This window comes from Pseudopipra pipra, chromosome W (assembly GCF_036250125.1).
Source record: "Pseudopipra pipra isolate bDixPip1 chromosome W, bDixPip1.hap1, whole genome shotgun sequence".
Taxonomy (NCBI): Eukaryota; Metazoa; Chordata; class Aves; order Passeriformes; family Pipridae; genus Pseudopipra; species Pseudopipra pipra.
Genome location: NC_087580.1, coordinates 50,851,768 through 50,869,960, shown reverse-complemented (window position 1 = coordinate 50,869,960; position 18,193 = coordinate 50,851,768). Strand labels below are relative to the sequence as shown.

The window sequence follows — 18,193 nt, the reverse complement described above, 5'->3', positions numbered from 1 at the left end:
CTGGTCCCGTCCGAACTGGTCCAAGAGCCACGGCATGTGCAATCTCTTGTTTGATCTGTTTAAATGCCTGCTGCTGTTCAGGACCCCATTGAAAGGTATTCTTTTTACGGGTCACAAAGTGAAGAGGGTTCACAATCTGGCTATACCCAGGGATGTGCATTCTCCAGAAGCCTATGGCCCCCAGGAAAGCTTGCATCTCCTTCTTGTTGGTCGGTGGAGCCATGGCTACAATCTTATTGATGACATCTGTTGGTATCTGGCATCTTCCATCTTGCCATTTCACCCCTAGGAATTGGATCTCTCGGGCAGGTCCCTTGACCTTATTCTTTTTGATGGCGAAACCGGCATCGAGGAGAATCTGGATGATTTCCTCTCCTTTCTTGAAAACTTCTTCTGCTGTGTCCCCCCATACAATGATGTCATCGATGTACTAGATATGTTCTGGGACCTTGCCCTTCTCCAGTGTGGCCTGAATCAGTCCATGGCAGATTGTTGGACTGTGCTTCCACCCCTGGGGCAGTCGGTTCCATGTGTACTGCACACCTCTCCACGTGAAAGCAAACTGCGGCCTGCACTCTGCTGCTAGGGGAATGGAGAAAAATGCATTGGCGATGTCGATGGTAGCATACCACTTTGCTGTCTTGGACTCCAACTCGTATTGGAGCTCCAACATATCTGGTACAGCAGCACTCAATGGCGGCGTGACTTCATTCAAGCCATGATAGTCCACTGTCAGTCTCCATTCGCCATCGGACTTACGTACAGGCCAAATGGGGCTATTAAAGGGTGAGTGTGTTCTACTAACCACCCCTTGGCTTTCCAGCTTACGGATCATCTTATGGATGGGAATCACAGCATCTCGATTCATCCGGTACTGTCACCTATGCACTGTCTTAGTGGCTGTTGGCACTCGCTGGTCCTCGACTCGCAGTAATCCGACAACAGAAGGATCTTCTGAAAGGCCAGGTAGGGCAGATAATTGTTTGGATTCCTCTTCAGTCACCGCGGCTATACCAAAAGCCCATCGGTACCCCTTCGGGTCCTTAAAGTATCCTCTTCTGAGGTAATCCATGCCAAGAATGCAAGGGGCTTCTGGCCCTGTCACAATGGGATGCTTTTCCCATTGGTCTCCTGTCAGGCTTATTTCGGCCTCTACCACCGACAGCTCTTGAGACCCTCCTGTCACCCCAGAAATTGAAACAGTCTCTGTGCTCACATGTCCTGAGGGCATTAACATACACTGTGTGCCGGTATCTATTAAAGCTTGGTATCTCTGAGGATCCGATGTGCCAGGCCATTGAACCCACACAGTCCAGTAAACTCTGTTATCTTTCTTGTCCCTCTCCTTCTCCTGGCAGAAGGCAGGGCCCCTCTATTGGTTCTGGTCAGAGCATTCACCATCGGATCTTTGCTTTGGCTTGTCAGAGGCTTTCTTGTCATCCGGGAAACGGACTCCAGACCTCCTGCATCTGGGAGATCTCAGTTCTCTTTTGAAGAAATCTGCATCTACTACGTAGACGACTTTCTTATTGGCTTCCTTGCGTTTTAGTTCTCTCACTCTGGCCTCAAGTCTGGAAGTAGATTCACCATCCCACTTCCTCATGTTTTCTCCATGGGTGCGCAGATAGGACCACAGTTCACTGCGCTTAGATCTACGCTTAGGGTTTTCGCTCCTTCTGCGTGTGACGGAAGGAGATCGCGAGCGGGACCAGGACCAAGATCGAGATCGTGGTCGAGACCGGTCTGCTGATCTGTCTCTGTAGCGTCTGTCCCTGTGGTCTCCGTAGTCATCTTCATAATCAGAGCGCCCGTAAGGCTCATCTCTCTCAGGTCTTCGTCTGTAACTAGAATCAAAATAGTCTCTAGAAAACTCATTCCTAGATTCTACTGCTTCTTTTAGATGTCATAGAACCGTACACAGCGTGCCCACAAGCTTTTCTTGCATGTTTGGAAGCATTATTCCTGCCAAGGTATGAACATATGATGCAGGAGCACCCTGGATTATCTTCTTCCACATTGGCATTGTGCAAGTGACACTCTCTGGGTCATCAACGACGGGATCGTATTGAGCGTCATCATACATACCTTCCAACAATGCCAATTCTCTTAGTTACTGGATGGAGTCTTCTATCTTGGTCCACTTCCTCATGGGGCATGGTTAATAGTCTTTAAATGGAAACCTTTTTCTCACACTTAAGACAAGTCGCGCCCAAAGACTGAGGTCTGGTCTCTCCTCTGCAATTAAGTGATCAAGTTCACGGTCTCCAGAGATGGAAGCTAGTTGTTCTGCTTCAGCAGTTGACAATATGTGACCTCTAGCCCCACGGTCTCAGCATCGGAGCAACCACGCTAGAATTCGCTCACCAGGACGACAAGTGTAGTCTCTTTCTAAGTCCCGGAGTTCTGCTGGGATCATTGACCGCAAAATTGTAGTTTCCACTTTCGGGGGTGGTACTGCTCGTGGAGGTGGAGTTCTGGCACTGGCATCAGTATCAGTCCCCTCTCCGTTATCTTCTGACCTGTTTTGCTCTCCATCTGGTCGTAGGCTTAAAGTTTCGGGCGCCGATACCCACGACTTCCTTTTCACTACAGGGGCGAGAGGTATCTCAGGTGGTGTAGTCTGGGTTTCGCTTTCAGTGCATGTAGTAGAGGTGGCGCTGGTCTCAGGTGGCAGGGTTTGAGTTTCTGCCTCAGCCTTAGCCTTCCGAGCATAGTCCACAGCAGCTCGATAGGCACTCGCCAGGCCCCAGTACAAAGCAAAAAACTGCGTATTTGGGTCCTCGTAAGAAAAACACCCTTTTGCCAAACGACGTGCCATTTCGTCAGGATCAAACACCTGCTCTGGTGTGAAATCCCAACTAATGGGAGGTGTCACGCGCCCTACCAATTTACCAAAGTTGACCCAGATTCCTTGCCATCCAGAGACTGGTTTTCTCAAGGCCCTTCCCAAAGTTCCAGCAAATCCCTTTGAGTTTCGGCCTTTCCTGCAACAAGAAAAGCAGTACCACACCACCTTTCCAATGTTAAACACCACTTCCATGGCTTTTAGGAATAGTAGAACCATTGCCAAAAAATTTAGGTAAGGATTGGGGCCAATTTTGATCCTAGGGACCTCAGTCACTAGGCCTTTGATATCATAATTAAGGAAAGGCAGATATTGGTAGATGCCTTCTGGGTTAGTTCTCACTGGATACCCAGAAACATATATGAAAACGGCCAAAATAACCAAGAAAATGAATAAAAAGGCCATGTTTATATATTTTTCTTCCTTTGTTCCCAAACAAAGCTATGTTTATATAAACAAAAGGTTCTTGGCAGCTCTCCCGGTAGTGTTCCCAAACAATGGGCAGTGTTTGCACCAACGTGGCTCCCTTCCCAGACTTGTTCCTAAACAATCATGGCAAAACCAAAACAAACCAAAGATAACCGGGCAGAAACACCAGATAAGAGTGATATGGTTTGAAGCTGGCTCCCTGCCAAGTCTCCAAACCTTACCACAAGAAGTCCGTCCCCCCCCAAACCTCAGGGAGAAGAGGGAGAAAAACAACTAAGAAAACCCGAAACGAGAGAGAGACAGCTAAAGTGATATATATAAATATATATAAACATATTTACACTTATGTTACAGTTATATACAATTGAAATATATATAATTTCACAAGGGAAAGGGAAGGGGGAAGGGAAAAGGAACAAAACCAAAATAAAATATATATATATATCCCAATTAGTAGCCCAATATCTAACAACTAAAAGAGTTAGCAAAGAAATATCTCACTACTCTCCTTGGGACAACCGAGAGTCGCTCTGGAACGATCGCCGGCAACCTCTGTCTCCCAAGGTCGGCAAGGCCTAACCAGGTCTCACTCCCCAACACGGCAGACTCAACAGCAGGGAACCTGCACCTCCAAGCCGCCAGAAGGAAAGAGAGCGAAGGCCTCTCCTTTCTTCTTATAGCCCAGCTTACGTAAAAATCGTAGGGAATACTGGGTACATCTGGACCCTTCCTTGGTTACAAACTGGTCACCAAGGAAGGCCTAAGCCAAACTACCACACTACCCAATAAAGGCTTGGGAGAGTTTGGCATATAGAGGAATTGATGAGTTACCCAGTGTTTACCCAATTTAAATCTCAAAGGCTTAAAGAAAGGCCTGGTTTCACTTACCCCTGTAGCCCCAACCACAGTTATAGTATCACGACTCAATTTTCCTTCCAAAGTATTTAACACAGAATATGCTGCACCTGTATCAACCAAGAATTCCACTTCTTCCCCTCCCAGCTTAGCTACAACCAGAGGTTCCGCTGGGGAAGAATCCTCCAGTCCCCTTCATACTTCCTGGTTCACAGTCAGTTGGGGGGATGGAGGGGGAGAGGGAGGAAGATTTTCACTTCAAGTTCGGACAATCCCTTTTCCAATGCCCCTTCCTTTTACAGAAAGAACACTGATCATTTGCTTTATCATGTTGGCGATTAGATCTATAATACTCGTGGTGGACATTGCATTTGCAGTGTTCCTGGTAGTCACTGTTTAGCTCCATCACCCTTGCCCTGGCTTTCTGATCTCTATTCTGATATACCGTCCAAGCTATATCCAATAAATCACCAATATCCTTTTAATCACCTATCTTCTGCAACTTTTTCCTTATATCATCTGCAGAATGGCCTATGAATAAATAGACCAAGTGCTTTTTCCCCAGATCTGATTCTGTATCTATGTCCGTGTATTTTCGGATGACCTCTTTTAGCCTATTCAGAAAGTCTGTTGGAGATTCATTTTTATCCTGCTTCACCTCATACATTTTTGACCAATTTACTGCTTTCGGAATTCCATGCTTGAAACCATACGCTACCCAATCCTGATAACGTTTCAATGCTTCCCTTTTCTCCAGTAAATTAGGATCCCATTTGGGATCTTCTGAGGAGAATATATCTTTAAGTTCCCCTTGAATTTGTCCAGATGTTATCAGTATCTCAATCTCGGCCCGGGCAGCCTGCTTAACTGTTTCCTTCTCTGTGGGGTCAAGTAACGTATCCATTATTACTTCTAAGTCATACCAATCTGGGTTTTGTGTTTTTATTGCTCTTTGCACATAATTAGCCACTATGTCTGGGTTATCTCTATATGTTCCGACTGAAGCTTTCCGTTGTCGCAATTCGACCAGGGAAAAAGGAACCTTTATCAACGCTGGGCCCTGACTGCTCATAGCTTGTCTTAAGGGAGCCTCCACTCTAGGTTTTTCCTTCTTTGTCCTCGTTCTCCTAGCCACTGGGCTGGGATCCGACAAAGCCTCACACACCCTTCTCCCCTTTGTCTTTGGTTTTACTACAGGAGGTTTTTCCTCCTCCTCCTCCGAGCTATTGTCTGATTCATCATCAGAGGCTTTTGTACCTATGTCAGTGAAATCACCACTGCTTCGAGTTTCGGCTTTCATGCTTGAGGTGTCAAAGGGGGGCAGACCCCGCCTTTGCCTCCTGTCAGCAGCCGAGACTGACTTGCTTCTTTTTCGTGTCCCTGTTCCCCCATGATATGAGGCGGAGACTGGAAATTCCTTCGGTTCCTGCTTCCCCCCCCCCCCCGCAGTGGGAAATTCTAAACTGGGCAGCGCAGTCGAAGTGATCGCATCCCCTGTGGTTGGAGGGTAGGGACCATAAAGGACGGGGGATGCTGGGGGAGAGGGGGCAGCTCCATCTCTGCCCCTAATGGCGGAGCAGGAGGGTCCTGTGTCAGCCAGGGCGGAGACCCCGGCTGCAGGCACCGCCCCTGCTCCTCCTCCTGAAGTTCCAAGATCTACGCTGGTGCCTCCCATCGCCATAGGGACAGCTCTGGCCGCAGTGGGCGGCCCCGCCCCCCTTCCCGCGGCCGCACCGGCCCCTGCGGGAACGGAGCCGTCCACGCCCTCAACTATGCCTGCGCCGCCGGCAGCCCCCGTTGTAGCAACCGCACCGGCAGTTGGCACCGCCCCTGGGGCGGCTCCAGCTAGAATCAATCCCGCAGCCCCCGGGGGGGCTCCTCCCCCCACGCTAGCGACTGCGCCCACCGCCCCTGCCTGCGCTAAATAATTCCAATGCCGTAAAACTAAAGCTAAAGGAGATTCCTTAGGGATTTCTTCCCTAGACTGTATGCAGCCCATGATGACAAAATACAGACAAGAGACGCACTAGGATTAGAACTCGCAGCCCTGGGAGCACTGTGCAATCTCCTTCCCCGAGCGCCACCACTGGCTTCAGGCCAGATTAGAGTACTTCAACACACGGAGACGTGTGTCTCCCCCCCCCCCCCCCCCCCTTCCGTTGGCCCCCCTGGCCAACATGAAACATGAAATTCCTGAGTTTCCTTCTGCCCTGCCTTTACTGAAGCCTTCTGGACAGTCCCACTGCCTGCCCTGGCAAAACCCTTTTGCCCACAGACTGGGAAAACACCAACTCTTGCGACTATTGGGCCCAAGTCCAAGTTTCCCTTTCCCAGTCCCACTGTATTCCCTATTTCCAGGGAAAATAACCCCCCTTCACAGCTGCTAACAAAAGTACCTTTTCCTTATCTTACCTCCGTGTATGATTCTGAGGAACTGGGCTTCTCAAGATCAGTGCGGGGAATTCTCCGAAATATGCTGGCTGAAGAAGAATTTCCTGCAGGATGAAATTTTCCAATCTGGAGGAGCCACAAGTCCCCATCTTCCCCATACAGGCCAACACCTTTTGCCTAAAAGATTTGGGGAGAAAAAAAACTCCAGGGCAATTTAGTAGGAGGTAAGATAAGGGAAGGTTTTAATGAAGCCTCTCAGGCTCTGAGAATACAAACCACGTGCGCCCCTGTGACCCAGGTGTTACAATTTTATAATGATGTCCATCCAATCCCTGTTCGTCCACCCCCCGGCCTTTGCCCCCGTTCCACCCCCTGCCCTGCCCCTCAGGAATTGAGTCTGGGGGAGTTTTGGGACCCCCTCTTCCTCATCTTCATCTTCCTCGGCCTTGGAGGCTTTCCAAAGTTCTGGGTTTGAAGGTTGCTTTGCCTGCGTGATATCTTGTTGTCCAGGCCAGGGTGCAGATGTTCTTAAACAGAATGAAGGCCTACCTTGAAAAAGAGACTAAATATGCTACTGGAATTTAGGGGGAATTGATATGGAATGGCGTAATAGGGTTGAGTATGTGTAACTACTGTGCTAATAAAAAATAAAAAAAACTCCAAGGCAACATCGCTGTGGCCAAGACAGCCACCAATCACCACTTCACTCACAAGATCCCCTCTGTTAACAAGCAACAAATTGAGGAGAGCATCTTTCCTAGTCAGCTCTCTTAGTAACTGTTTCATGAAGTTGTCATCCAGGTGTTTTAGGAATCTTCTGGACCTCTTTGTGTTGGTTGTGTGCTGTTCTCAGTTAACAGCCGGCAAGTTGAAGTCTCCCATAAGAAGGGCAGTTGATTTAGAGGTGTCTCTTAGTTCCTCAAAGAGTAGTTCATCAGTGTCATCGTCCTGGCTGGGAGGTCTATAGTAGACTCCCATGATGACATCTGCATTATTTGTTTGTCCCTTAATCCTTACCCAGAGGCTCTCAACTGTGCCATTGCCAACTGTGAGCTCCATACATTCCAGCCCTTCCATTACATACAGTACCATCGCCTGCCCTGTCTTTCTCTCCTGAAGAGCTTGTAACCATCCAACATGGGACTCCAGTCACAGGACTCATCCTACCAGGTTTCGCTTATGGCAATGATGTCATATCCCTGGGACTGGGCCAAAGCTTTGATCTCCTCTTGTTTGTTCCTTATTCTGCATGCATTGGTGTAGAAACATTTCAAGTGTGGTTCGTTGTAGCCATCACCTTGTGGAGCAGGCTGAGGGATTCCACTAGTGCTTACTTCCTCAGGTTTTGGCACACCGTACCAGTCTATCATTGACCAGCCTGGTTTTGTCCCTTTCCCCCTTCCAATCTAGTTGAAAGCCTTGATAGCTCCTGTGCTAGAACCCTTTTTCCCCTCTGAAAAAGGTGCATCCTGTCAGGTGTCAGTAGACCAGGTGTTGTATAAATCATCCTATGGTCATAAACCCCAAAGTTTTTCCAATGACACCAGCCTCAAAGCCACGTGTTGATCTGATGGATTTGCCTGTTCCCTTCTATAATATTCCTTGCTACTGGAAGGATCAAGGAAAAGAGTACCTGTGCTCCTTATCCTTCAACCAATCATCCCAAGGCCCTGAAATCCCTTTTGATTGCCCTCGGGCTTTTCTTTGTTATCTCATCATTACTGACTTGAAGAACCAATAACAGATAATAATCGGAGGGCCTTATTAGACTGGAGAATTTTCCAGTAATGTCCCTTACCTGAGCCCCTGGGAGACAGCATACTTTCCTGTGAGTTGGGTCTGGTCTGCATATTGGGCCCTCCATTCCCCTTAGAAGGGAATCACCTATGACAACTACTCTTCCTCCTAACAGAGGAGGTCATAATGCAGGGGGTAGATTGTGTTGCCCTAGGTGGCCCCTCTGTCCCAGAAGGACCTTCATCCACCTCATCAGTGGACTGTCCTTCTGGTTCCAGGGTTTCATACCTGTTGTAAAAAGTGCCAGTCCTACTTGTCATCATCAAGTTTTCAGGAGGAGAAGCCGTCCTTCTAGTACAGGCAGTGACCAGCTTCCAGCCTTCATGTTCAACAGACCCTTTATTAGCTACTTGACAGGGTTCTGGGTTGTCCTGGTTCTAGTCAGGACAGGGTTAATTTTTGCAGTAGCCACAAGGGGGTATGGCTAGGACCTGGAGATTATTCTATACCACCTCACATCATTGCTGGGGACAGGGGGAAAGGACTGTCTCTCTCTTCTGGGGAGAAGGGGTTCCTTCCAGTGGAGAAAACATAGCAGGGAAAGCCAATTGTCATTGTTTATTGGCACAGGTTCTGCAGTGAGCATTTTTGCATATGAATCATTCTTTCTTTTTGTATACTTTTGTTGTTAATATTGTTTCTGTAACTGTTTTATCTCATTGCTGTTTACACTAAATTGTTCTTATCTCAACCTGTGATCTTTACCTTCTGTGCCTCTCCATCTCACCACAGGGGGAAGGGGAGGGGGAGCAAGCATGTGGTTTGGAGAGTCTCAGTGGGAACACTAAATTGGGGAGTACCATTCCTAAATCTACTCTACTATGATAGAAGTCTGAGACAATGACAAGAAACAAACCTCACCAGTTACACTAATTAATGGACTGTCAAGAAACTACAGGCACCACTTCCAGGAAGATCAACCTGGACTTTGCAACTGATAAGATGTTAGACCAAGGGCTGGCCCAGACACCAAACTTGGAGGGATGTGGGAATCAATAGAACTATACAAACTGATAAAGGGACGTAGGAGGGGAAGCAGGGAGAAACAAAGAGGGGGGATAGACAGAAAGGGGGATAAAGCATAAAACCAGCCAGTCACAGGTAAAATGGGGCCTGGCTGAGCCCTGCATCTGGTCACTGCACTATGTCCTATTTTCTTATATTTCTTTTAAAATGTTTTCTTAACTATCACTCTACCTAATCTCACTCTCTGTTTAACCCCAACTGGCAACTAAATGCCACACACAGCTGCTCGCTCACTTCCCTCCCTCCCCGCTGGTGTGATGAGGAGAATGTCCTAGTTAGAACAGCTGGGACCAGTTCATCACTGGATGGGTGTAACCCAAAACTGTGTATTCTATAGCCTTCCATGACATTTTCCAGAAACTGTTAACAATAAACCATTTACACCATCTGCCCAGAGCAGCCTGACTCCTCAGGCTATAAACTAGGTGTTAAGAGGCCTGCGAGACAGGAGGATGCTCCTGTCCTCACACCCATTGTGGAACTCCCCACCCTGAGGGAGGTACTGGGCATTCCTGCCTGAACTGGAGAAATATAATCTTGGAGTCTTGGAACTTTTTTAACCACTCGTGGGATCCAGAGGAAGACTGCAGACCACCACTCTCAACCAGACTGCAACCACCACTCTTGACCAGACTGCAACAGCACTCTCACCAACAGGTTTTCCCCTCTCCTTTTACTTTGGACTCGGGGGCCCAACGAACACCACTCTGTTCATGCCCAAGGGTGCTGGGTTATACATTTGGGTTTTGTGGGTTAAAACCAATTGTTTGTCTGTATAATCATACTTATTGTATTATTTTATTAAATTGTTATTCTGATTTATAATCTCTCTTTTGAGTTGGGTTCATTTCCCCTGCCGGTTTTCCTTTAAACCAGCACAGAGAATCAGGAAAGAAAAGAAAATTAAATTAGTGGGTTGAGATAAGAACAATATAATAATTGAAACAAAGTAAAATATAATAGTAATGATAGTAATATGGTAATACTAATACTACTGCTAATAATTGTAATAAAAAGGAGAGGGACAGAGGAAGGTAAAACCCAAGAAAAAGAAGTGATGCACAATACAATTGCTCACCACCCACTGACCAATGCCCAAGCAGCAATTGACCCCTTCTGGCTAACTGCCCCCAGTTTATTCATCGAACATGATGTTCTATGGTACAGAATATCCCTTTGGACAGTTCAGGTCACCTGTCCTGACTATGCTCCCTCCCAGCTTTTTGTGCACCTCCTCACTGTCAGAGCATGAGACACTAAGTCCTTAGGGTAAGCACTACTGAGCAACAACCAAAACATCAGTGTGTTATCAACATTATTCTCAAACTGAATCCAAAACAGAGCACTGTACCAGCTACTAAGAAGAAAACGAATTCTATCCCAGATGAAACCAGGACAGTATGTGTGCTGCAAGGAACAGGTGCCAGCTGCTGGTGAGACAGGTGTGTGTGAGTGAAATTTGGTGCCCAGGTACTGGAGTCAGACTGGGAGTTGTAGGCACCCTGGGGCCTGTGGTGTCAGCTACAGGAGTGAGTGAGAGACCTTGCATCAGTAGTTGGATGGGCCATATCTCTCTGAATCATCATCATATGGTTTGTGTTGGAAGGGACGTTTAAAGGTCCAACCCTGCTGCCATAGTCAATGACACCTTTTACTAGATCAGGTTGCTCAAAGCCTTGTCCAACCTGACCTTGTACACTTCCAATGATGGGGCATCCACAACTTCCCTGGGCAATCTGATTGTTCCAGTGCTTCCTCACCCTAATTGTAAACAATTTCTTTCTTATGTCCCATCTAAATCTACCCTCTTTCAATTTAAAACCATTGCCCATTGTCCTGTCACTACAAGCCCTGGTAAAAAGTCCATCTTTCTTAGAAACCCCCTTTAATTATTGAAAGACCACTATAAGATCTCCCTGGAGTGTTCTCTTCTCCAGGTTGAACAACCCCAGCAACAGTTACGAAATTGGGAGGAGCCGTTGATAAATGGCTGTTGTGCCATTCAGAGAGATCTTCAGAGGCTAAAGAACTGTCAGAGAACAATCTCATGATATCCAACAAGTGGGAATGCAAAGTCCTGCATCTGGGGAGGACTTACCCCAGGCACCAGTCCAAGCTGCAGGATGACTAGCTAGAAAGTAGCTTTGGGGAGAAGAAAATGTGCATCCTGATTGACAAGAAGCTGAATATGAATCAGCATTGCACCCTCATGACAAGAAAAAGGCCAACAGTATCACTGGCTGCATTAGGAAGAGCACTGCTAGAAGGTCAAGATAGATCCTTCCTCTCTACTCAGTGCTAGTGAGACCACATATGGAGTACCATGTTCAGTTCTCGGCTCCCCAGTACAAGAAAGGGCAAAGGACCACAAAGATGATTAAGGGACTGGAGCATATGCTGTGAGGAGTGGCTGAGAGAGCTGGGACTATTTAGCTTGGAAAGAGAAGGCTCAGGGAGGATCTTATCGCTGTGTATTGATGCCTTAAGATTGGGAGCAAAAAAAGCTCCAGGCAAATTTAGTAGAGATAAGATATAGAGCAGGTCTTTAATGAAGGCCCTCTGGCCACAGGAGCACAAACAAGATGCGCGTGTGCCCCGTGTCCAGGGGTTCCACAATTTATGGACCAATCTGAGAACTACCTGCCTCCAGATCTGACTCCCAAGCATACCTTGGAAATTGAGTCGGAGGTCCTAAGACCCCTTTCTTCCTCATCTTCCTCTTAACAACATGTACTGTCTTTTCAGCTTCTCCAAGGTTCCGGGCTTGAAGGTTGCTTTGACTATGATGGTATCTTGTTGTTCAGGCCTGGGGTGCAAATGTTCTTAAACAGAATAAAGGCCTGCCTTGAAAGAAGTCTAAACAAGCCTAAATAATTTAGAAAATTTGATATGAAATGGGGGATAGGGTTTGGTGAGTGTTTAAATAGTATTCTAAAGTGTAAGAGACTATACAGCTACTTTAAAGTCTACAAAAAGCTAAAAATCCTAAAATTTAAAGGCATCACATAAATACTTGATGGGAGGGAGTGAAGATGAGGGAGCAAGACTCTTCTCGGTGGTGCTCCTTGACAGGACAGGAGGCAATGGGCACAAATAGAAAAAAGCAGGAAATTCCATCTGAACAAAGACACTTTTTTACTGTGAGGTTACTTAAGGACTGTACCAGGTTTTCCAAAGATGTTGTGGAGTGTCTATCCTTGGAGATATTAAGGATCCAACTGGACGTGGCCCTGAGCAACTTTTCTAGGTGACACTGTTTTGAGCAGGAGGGTTGGACTAGATGATCTCAAGAGGTTCCTTTCAACCCAAACAATTCTGTAATTCTGTGCAAAACTAAAGATTTCTCTAATTCCTATTATGTATGTGTGATGAGTTGATCCAGGTACTCACTAAAGCCGCTCTATCACTCTCTTCCTCAACTGGACAGGGGAGAGAAAATATAATGAAAGGTTCATAAGTTGAGATAAGGACAGGGAGAGATCACTTGTCGATTACTGTCACGGGCAAAACAGACTCAACCTGGGGAAATTATTTGAATTTATTACCAATCAAAATCAGAGCAGGATAATGAGAAGTAAAACAAAGCTTAAAAACACTTTCCCTCCACCCTTCTCTCCTTTGCAGGTTCTACTTCCTCCCTCCTTGCAGCACAGGGAGACGGGGAATGGGGGTTACAGTCAGTTCATCACAGGTTGTTTCTGTCACTGCTTCCTTCTCAGGGAGAGGAGTCCTTCCCCTGCTCCAGTGTGGGGCCCCTCTCACGGGAGACAGTCCTCCATGAACTTCTCCAGTGTGAGTCCTTCCACAGGCTACAGTTTTTCATCAACTGCTCCAGCATGGGTCCCTTCCACAGGGTGCAGCCCTTCAGGCACAGTCTTCTCCAGGGTCACAAAAAGAAAACCTGCTCCAGTGTGGGCTCCTCTCTCTATAGGTTTGCAGGTCCCTGCCAGGAGCCTGCTCCAGCATGGGCTTCCCACGATGTCACAGACTCCTTCAGACATCCACCTACTATGGCATGGGGGGTCCTCCATGGGCTGCAGGTGGGTCTCTGCACCCCTGTTAACCTCCGTGGGCTGCAGGGGCACAGCTGCTATAACTACCTGAAAGGAGGTTGTAACCAGGTGGGGGTTGGTCTCTTTTCCCAGGCAACCATCAGCAAGACAAGAGGGCATGGTCTCAAGTTGTGCCAGGGGAGGTTTAGGTTAGATATTAGAAAGAATTTCTTTACAGAGAGGGTGGTCAGACATTGGAATGGGCTGCCCAGGGAAGTAGTGGATTCTCCGTCCCTGGAGATTTTTAAAAAGAGACTGGATGTGGCACTTAGTGCCATGGTCTAGTAACCGCAGCGGTAGTGGATCAAGGGCTGGACTTGATGATCTCGGAGGTCCCTTCCAACCCAGTTGATTTTATGATTCTATGCTTCACCATGGGATTCACCATGGGCTGCAGGGGAATCTCAGCTCTGGCACCTGGAACACCTCCTCCTCCTCCTTCTTCACTGACCCTGGTGTCTGCGTAGTTGTTCTTACATGTTTTCACTCCTCTCTTCTCTGGCTGCAATTGCTTCTGTGCAATACCTTTTTATTTTCCTTCTTAAATTTATTATCCCAAAGTCATTACTAGCATCACTGATGGGCTTGGCCTTGGCCAGTGGCAGGTCCATCTTGGAGCTAGCTGGCATTGGCTCTGCCGGACATGAGGGAAGCTTCTAGGAGCTTCTCACAGAAGCCACTCCTGTAGCCCCCACCCAAACTACCAAAACCTGACCACATAAACTCAATATAGTAAGTCATCCTCAGTCTTCTTTATGATACTCTAAATAGGTTTTCTTTGTAAGGCATTTTCCTTCATTGTTGGACCATCTTTGTGCTGTATACAAATTTTGAATATTCCTCTTAAAATTGTCAGTGCCACAACCTCATGTAGGGGTAAAATCCCTGTTTATAACTCCAGTGATTACATTAACACTTTCTACTAAAGCAAGCTTACTTGAGTCACTTTTTCACCTTTAAAATGCTTTTCAGAGTCTTCTTTCCCGGTTGAAGCCCCTCATTCTATTACCTGACAGAGCTTTAACTCAGCATTTGAATATGAAGAATTTATAGTGCAACTCAGTAAACCAGAGGAAGGATAGATTTGAAGAATGTGTAGTCATTTACTAGCTGATGGGAGGATGTGCTGGTTTAAACGTAAACCGGCAGGGGAAATGAACCCAACTCAAAAGAGATTATAAGTCAGAATAACAATTTAATAAAAATAATACAATAAATACAATTACACAGACAAACAATTGGTTTTAACCCACAAAACCCAGATGTCTAACCCAGCACCCTGGGGCATGAACAGAGTGGTGTTCTTTGGGGACCCCTCCCCCTGCTGAGCCCCACGTGGTGCCCCTGAGTCCAAAAGTAATAGGAGAGGGAAAACCTGTTGGTGAGAGTGCTGGTTGCAGTCCGGTCAAGGGTGATGATCGCAGTTCGGTTGGGAGTGCTGTTGCAGTCTGGTCAAGAGTGGTGATTGCAGTCCAGTTGAGAGTGGTGGTCTCAGTCTGGTTGAGAGTGGTGGTCGCAGTCCAGTCCAAGTTCAGGTTCTTCTCTGGATCCCACGAGAGGTACCAGAAGTCCCAAGACCCCAAGATTATATATCCTCAGGTTCAGGCAGGAATGCCCAGTACCTCCCTCAGGTCAGGGAGTTCCACAATGGGTGTGAGGACAAGAGCATCCTCCTATCTCACAGGCCTCTTAACACCCAACTTATAGCCTGAGGTGTCAGGCGTGCTCTGGGCAGCTGCTGTAAATGGTTTATTGTTAACAGTTTCTGGAAAATGGCATGGAAGGCTATAGAATACACAGTTTTGGGTTACACCCACAGAGTGATGAGCTGGTCCCAGCTGTTCTAACTAGGACAGAGGATGTTGACTTATTTCTAGTTTTTATGCGTTGTTCCTGAAGTCATATAAATAAGTGAGAAAAGTTTCTGTTCATATACATTATTAAATAAGATATTTTGAGGGCAAGTTAGGTAAGAGAAAACTTTTAATATTTCAGTGCATAAGGATTTGAACTGTTTCAGGGAAGAAAATGAAGAGAGAAATTTCTTTCTGGTATTGCATATTTTACCTATTGTGTTCTTACAGTATACTTTATTCAGTGTATGTTAGTTCTTTCTGAAAGCTGAAGGTACTGTAATTTACTTGTATTGTGATTACTACATAAATTATTCTTTTAGTTCTTTAGAATTGTAATGAGATAGTAGGAAATGTTTCAACCTGTCACTTTTATTGCATTGATGATTGCAAGTCTTTTTGTGAAGGCGTGCTTGATTAAGAAATAAACATTTATATGTGCAGCTTCTAGAATTAATTATTTTTGTGCATATAGGTAGCTTAAAATGTGTTGTCTTAATATGGTATAAGGTTTTGAATCTCCTCTCAAAATTTAACAGTAGTTGCAGATAATGTATACGAGTGTAGTTAGAGAAGAATAAAGCCTGTGAATGGATGGTTTTCTACGAGTTCTTTACCTCAAAGCAGTAAATAGGTTTGTGTGCACCTTGCTTCTGACTCGATAAACATATTTGCTATTACGGATCAGACTGTAAACTGTTATTAAAAAATCACAAAGTCCAAAGCTTATTCTCTTCTCGGCATGTTGCAAGTTCTAAGCAGACCTTTGATTAGACAAAGCAATAATATATAATATGAAATTTCTAATATTTTAGGCCAAAACAGCATTTTTAAAAAAGGAAAAATAAATTAAGTATCTCCATGTACTCATGTAATAGTACATGAAATAATCTTTAGCTAATCCTCAGATTTGATTTTGGGTGAATATGCTTCTTTCCAGATCTGAATAAGTGACAAAAAGCAAATAAGTTTGTGCTGAACTTTTAATTTTACATTTTCATTTTATTCAGAGACCACGATGCAGACATCAGAGACTGGATCAGACACAGGTTCGACTGTGACTTTACAGGCATCTGTGGCTGGCCAGGCAGCAGTGCCCACACAGGTAGTACAGCAGGTACCGGTTCAGCAACAGGTAGGTATCTGTTAATTTTGGGTAAACAAAAAACCCTGGCAAGACATAATGATGCATTTCACTCGGTGTAGTAAAGAACTGATTTTGTACAAGGCTGCAAAACCAATTCCTTTCCACTGTTTTATTCAATTTTATTTTGATGGTGAATCCGAAAAATTGGTCTGAGAAACTGCTCAGAGACTTTTTATCTTTAAGCAGCAAGGTATTTGTTTATTCAACGTTGGGAGCAAGCCAGCTCGCACTGGACAAACTTGCTCACCGGTTTCTCAGAAAATCAACACTTTTATACAATTTTCAGATGTGATTAAATGCATATTCAAGTGATTACAACATCTATCAATGCATATTAATAATAGGCAGAGTATAGGTGGAGCTCAGATGGGGCTTGGGGCGGTGCTTCTCTTGGCTCCCCATTTCGGAGGGTAGTTCCCATCTTCCTCCATAGGGGAGGGGGCTTCAACTCATCTTCCTCAGCTTGACCCTTCTTCCTTTCCATTGTTCTTGACCCACTCACTGAAGCTTGGAAAAGGCCCTGGCTCCAGGCCTATTTCTCCTATTCAAATGTCTACCTGATCCTGCTGTATTTCTAATTTATTGCTTCTAGGCCTATTACATGTTCTCGTACTATTCTCTTAAGCTTTGGTCCAGTAAGTAGAACAGAACGAGCACAGATCGTTTTGGATGTTGGTAACTTGTTTGCAGGCCCAAATTTCTTAGTTAACTCTTTTGGGCCTAGCCTCCTGTTTCATTCCCCCCTTTTTGTTTAGAATTTACGAATTCCTTCGTCAAGTTCCAATGGATTTTGGTAGGTATTCATCACAGCCCACATTATCTGCATCCTTCTAATCATGATGCTTGATTTGTACCATAGCCAAACAGTTAAGACCAGTAATAGAATCATGCCAGCTCCTAATACCAATATTGGATGTATCAAATAGTGAAACACTTGTGATGCTGTAGGGGAGTATCCTGTAAAGATGTCCCACCAGTGATGTTCTCCCACTTTTTCCACTTTGGTTAGAACAGTTTTTATGCTCTCAGTGTCATGTTCTACTTGCCACAGCATTCGTTTAGTCGTTCTGTTTACTTCCTGGACCAGTTTTTCTATATCAGGATGTTTAAGCATTGCTTTAGAAAGATTAATGTTCATTCCTATCTGTAACTTCAGCACATCATGATACATTGTATAATCAACTTCAATCAGTTGTCTAGTAGTCGCTAGAATGATATAATCAAAGTCACAGCCTATTATTTTAGTAAAACAAAAAAATTAGTACCACTCACTACTTCATGACAAATATGTATGGTAAAATTAACACAAAAGATTCTAACACATGCACATCCATTTCCTACATAATAGACTTGTGATTGGGCTTTAGCATGGGGAAGCACCTCAAAGGTGCACAGACTATTCTCAGTATCTAAGCATAAATCTTCATTTTCTACTACAGCATTTTCACAGATATATCCTAATTGTCCTTTAGGAGTACATGCTTCAGTACTGAATGATTGCCACTTTTTCTTGGTGTGATCATAACTTGCCCAAACATTATGGTCTATGGGTCTGACAATTACATTTTGGTGTATGGCTCCTAATGTCAAGATAGGAAAGATGGTATTTTCTTTAGCTGCACTGATAGTGAGTACATAAGCTTCAATTTGTTCATGTTGAGGATTGTAAGTGAAGTTCACTAACTGCCACCACGCTTGGTAATTTTTCTCAAATTGTGTAGTAGAACTGTTTCTAGCTATTATTTCTCTTACCTCCTGTGGTAATATTCCTGAAGTTCCTTCTCTTAATATTCCTGCA

The 18,193-nt window shown here is 45.3% G+C and overlaps 1 long non-coding RNA gene across 1 annotated transcript in view; it reads left to right on the top strand.

Moving 5' to 3' along the window:
• Positions 1 to 18,193, top strand: part of LOC135405090 (uncharacterized) — a 135,431-nt gene that overhangs the window by 91,755 nt on the left and 25,483 nt on the right. The window contains exon 2 of the long non-coding RNA XR_010425733.1: positions 16,259 to 16,383. This is a non-coding gene — a long non-coding RNA (uncharacterized LOC135405090). The remainder of the gene's footprint in view (positions 1 to 16,258; positions 16,384 to 18,193) is intronic.